This window comes from Arachis hypogaea, chromosome 1, assembly GCF_003086295.3.
Source record: "Arachis hypogaea cultivar Tifrunner chromosome 1, arahy.Tifrunner.gnm2.J5K5, whole genome shotgun sequence".
Lineage (NCBI taxonomy): Eukaryota > Viridiplantae > Streptophyta > Magnoliopsida > Fabales > Fabaceae > Arachis > Arachis hypogaea.
The window spans coordinates 27,384,049-27,388,649 of record NC_092036.1 but is presented as its reverse complement, the minus strand read 5'-3'; the positions used below and the strand labels follow the sequence as shown (position 1 = coordinate 27,388,649).

At 38.3% G+C, this 4,601-nt stretch overlaps 1 non-coding gene across 1 annotated transcript; it reads left to right on the top strand.

The window, feature by feature from the left end:
• Positions 1 to 583: 583 nt before the first annotated feature.
• Positions 584 to 691, top strand: LOC112715931 (small nucleolar RNA R71). The gene has a single exon (XR_003160070.1). It is a non-coding gene; the product is annotated as a small nucleolar RNA R71 (small nucleolar RNA).
• Positions 692 to 4,601: the final 3,910 nt, after the last annotated feature.

Sequence of the window (4,601 nt, the reverse complement as noted above, 5' to 3'; positions counted from 1 at the left end):
TAGCTAAGTCAGAGTGGCTCTGCTTAGAATTCTCTGTCTGTTGCTGAGAAGATGATGCAAAAGGCTTGCCATTGCTAAACCTGTTTCTTCCACCATTATTGTTGTTGAAACCTTGTTGAGGTCTCTGTTGATCCTTCCATGAGAGATTTGGATGATTTCTCCATGAAGGATTATAGGTGTTTCCATAGGGTTCTCCCATGTAATTCACCTCTTCCATCGAAGGGTTCTCAGGATCATAAGCTTCTTCTTCAGATGAAGCGTCCTTAGTACTGCCTGGTGCAGCTTGCATTCCAGACAGACTTTGAGAAATCATATTGACCTGCTGAGTCAATATTTTATTCTGAGCCAATATGGCATTCAAAGTATCAATCTCAAGAACTCCTTTCTTCTGATTTGTCCCATTGTTCACAGGATTCCTTTCAGAAGTGTACATGAATTGGTTATTTGCAACCATTTCAATCAGTTCTTAAGCTTCTGTAGGCATCTTCTTCAGATGAAGAGATCCTCCAGCAGAGCTATCCAATGACATCTTGGACAGTTTAGACAGACCATAATAGAAAATACCTATGATGCTCCATTCAAAAAGCATGTCAGAAGGACACTTTCTGATTAATTGTTTGTATCTTTCCCAAGCTTCATAGAGGGATTCACCTTCCTTCTGTCTGAAAGTTTGGACTTCCACTCTAAGCTTACTCAATTTTTGAGGTGGAAAGAACTTTGCCAAGAAGGCATTGACTAGCTTTTCCCAAGAGTTCAAGCTTTCTTTAGGTTGTGAGTCCAACCATGTCCTAGCTCTGTCTCTTACAGCAAAAGGGAATAGCATAAGTCTGTAGACCTCAGGGTCAACCCCATTAGTCTTGATAGTGTCACAGATTTGCAAGAACTCAGCTAAAAACTGATGAGGATCTTCCAATGGAAGTCCATGGAACTTGCAATTCTGTTGCATTAGAGAAACCAATTGAGGCTTAAGCTCAAAGTTGTTTGCTCCAATAGCAGGGATAGAGATGCTTCTCCCATAAAAGTCGGGAGTAGGTGCAGTAAAGTCACCCAGCACCTTCCTTGCATTGTTGGCATTGTTGTTGTTTTCGGCTGCCATGGGTTCTTCTTCTTTGAAGATTTCTGTTAGGCCCTCTACAGAGAGTTGTGCCTTAGCTTCTCTTAGTTTTCGCTTCAAGGTCCTTTCAGGTTCAGGATCAGCCTCAACAAGAATGCTTTTGTCTTTGCTCCTGCTCATATGAAAGAGAAGAGAACAAGAAAATATAGAATCCTCTATGTCACAGTATAGAGATTCGTTGAGCTGTCAGAGGAAAAGAAAAATAGAAGGAAGAAGTAGAAGAATTCGAACTTATCAAGAAAGATGGAGTTCGAAATGTGCATTTAAGGAATAGTGTTAGTCCATAAATAGAAGGATGTGAGAAGAGGGGAAGAAATTTTTGAAAATAAATGAAAAACATTTTGAAAAATACTAATTGATTTTTGAAAACCAAGGGTGGAAAAGAAATCAAGTGATTTTTGAAAAAGATTTTGAAATTAGAAAGTAAAAAGATATGATTGAAAACTATTTTGAAAAAGATGTGATTAAGAAGATATGATTGAAAAGTTATGGTTTTAAAAAGATGTGATTGAGAAGATATGATTTGAAAAGCAATTTAAAAAGATTTGATTTTAAAAATTAATGACTTGGCTAACAAGAAAAGATATGATTCAAACATTTAAACCTTTCTCAACAGAAAAGGCAACATACTTGAAATGTTGCATCAAATCATTAATTGATAGCAAGTATTTTTGAAAATGGAAAGAAATTGATTTTAAAAAAGATTTGATTGAAAAGATTTGATTTGAAAAAGATTTGATTTTGAAAAATATTAAAAACTTGAAAAAAATTTGAATTGAAAACAGAATCTTCCCTCTTGTGCCATCCTGGCGTTAAATGCCCAGAATGGTATCCATTCTGGCGTTTAACGCCCAAAGCTCTACCCTTTTGGGCGTTAAACGCCCAACCAGGCACCCTGGCTGGCGTTTAAATGCAAGTTTGCCTTCTTCACTGGGCGTTTTGAACGCCCAGCTTTTTCTGTGTAATTCCTCTGCTGTATGTTCTGAATCTTCAATTCTCTGTACTATTGACTTGAAAAGACACAAATTAAAAATATTTTTGGATTTTTAATATGAGGAATAATCAAAATGCAACTAAAATCAAATAACAATGCATGCAAGACACCAAACTTAGCAGTTTGTATACCATTGACACAACAAAACACTCAAGACAAGAGAATTTAAAGATCAGAACAAGGAAATCATCAAGAACAACTTGAAGATCACTGAAGACACATGAAAAATGCAAGAAGAACAGAAACATGCAACTGACACCAAACATAACATGAAACACTAGACTCAAACAAGACATATTTTTGGATTTTATGATTTTGTAATTTTTTTTGTGCTTTTTCGAAAATTAAGTGGAAAAGAAAATAAAGATATCAAAATTCTTAATGAGAATTCCAGGAATCATTGCAATGCTAGTCTAAGACTCCGGTCCAGGAATTAGACATGGCTTCATAGCCAGCCAAGCTTTCAAAGAAAGCTCCGGTCCAAAACACTAGACATGGCCAATGGCCAGCCAAGCCTTAGCAGATCATTGCTCCAACAGCAAGATTGAGAGAAATCAACAAGCTCTTGTGATGATAAGTTGAAACCTCGGTCCAATAAAATTAGACATGGCTTCACAGCCAGCCAGACTTCAACAGATCATCATGAAACTCTAGAATTCATTCTTAAGAATTCTGAAAAAATACCTAATCTAAGCAACAAGATGAACCGTCAGTTGTCCAAACTCAACAATCCCCGGCAACGGCGCCAAAAACTTGGTGCACGAAATTGTGATCATCAATGGCGCCATCAACATGGTACGCTCAATTGTAATCTCAACTATTTATCACAACTTCGCACAACTAACCAGCAAGTGTACTGGGTCGTCCAAGTAATAAACCTTACGCGAGTAAGGGTCGATCCCACAGAGCTTGTTGGTATGAAGCAAGCTACGGTCACCTTGTAAATCTTAGTCAGGCAAACTCAAATGGTTAAGGATAATGTATGAATAAAACATAAAGATAAAGATAGAGATACTTATGTAATTCATTGGTGAGAATTTTAGATAAGCGTATGGAGATGCTTTGTCCCTTCTATCTCTCTGCTTTCCTACTGTCTTCATCCAATCCTTCTTACTCCTTTCCATGGCAAGCTGTATGTAGGATTTCACCGTTGTCAGTGGCTACCTCCCATCCTCTCAGTGAAAATGTTCAACGCACCCTGTCACGGCACGGCTAATCATCTGTCGGTTCTCAATCAGGTTGGAATAGAATCCAGTGATTCTTTTGCGTCTGTCACTAACGTCCAGCCTTCAGGAGTTTGAAGCTCGTCACAGTCATTCAATCATTGAATCCTACTCAGAATACCACAGACAAGGTTTAGACCTTCCGGATTCTCTTGAATGCCGCCATCAATCTAGCTTATACCACGAAGATTTCGATCAAGGGATCCAAGAGATAAACATTCAAGCCTTGTTTGCTTGTAGAACAAAAGTGGTTGTCAAGCACTCGTTCATAAGTGAGAATGATGATGAGCGTCACATAATCATCACATTCATCATGTTCTTGGGTGCACATGAATATCTTAGAACAAAAATAAGCTGAATTGAATAGAAGAACAATAGTAATTGCATTAATACTCGAGGTACAGCAGAGCTCCACACCTTAATCTATGGTGTGTAGAAACTCCACCGTTGAAAATACATAAGAACAAAAGTGATCATTGGCCTCGGCCCCAGAGAGGGAACCAGAAGAGCCAAGATGAAAATACAATAGCAAAAGGTCCTATTTGTAGAGAACTAGTAGCCTAGGGTTTACAAAGATGAGTAAACTACATAAAAATCCACTTCCGGGCCCACTTGGTGTGTGCTTGGGCTGAGCATTGAAGCATTTTCATGTAGAGACTTCTCTTGGAGTTAAACGCCAGCTTTTGTGCCAGTTTGGGCGTTTAACTCCCATTCTTGTGCCAGTTCCGGCGTTTAACGCCGGGCAATTTTGAGCTGATTTGGAACGCCAGTTTGGGCCATCAAATCTTGGGCAAAGTATGGACTATTATATATTGCTGGAAAGCCTAGGATGTCTACTTTCCAACGTCATAGAGAGCGCGCCAATTGGGCTTCTGTAGCTCCAGAAAATCTACTTCGAGTGCAGGGAGGTCAGAATCCAACAGCATCTGCAGTCCTTTTTAGTCTCTGAATCAGATTTTTGCTCAGGTCCCTCAATTTCAGCCAGAAAATACCTGAAATCACAGAAAAACACACAAACTCATAGTAAAGTCCAGAAAAGTGAATTTTAACTAAAAACTAATAGAAATATACTAAAAACTAACTAAAACATACTAAAAACATACTAAAAACAATGCCAAAAAGCGTATAAATTATCCGCTCATCAGTATCAATTCTTAATTTTAATTTCCATATCAGTTACAGTTACAACTGTCAAGTGAAAGTTCTGATGGAAATGAACAGAACATTCGGAACATCCTTGCTACTTCTCCCCAATCAGAGGACACAGCTG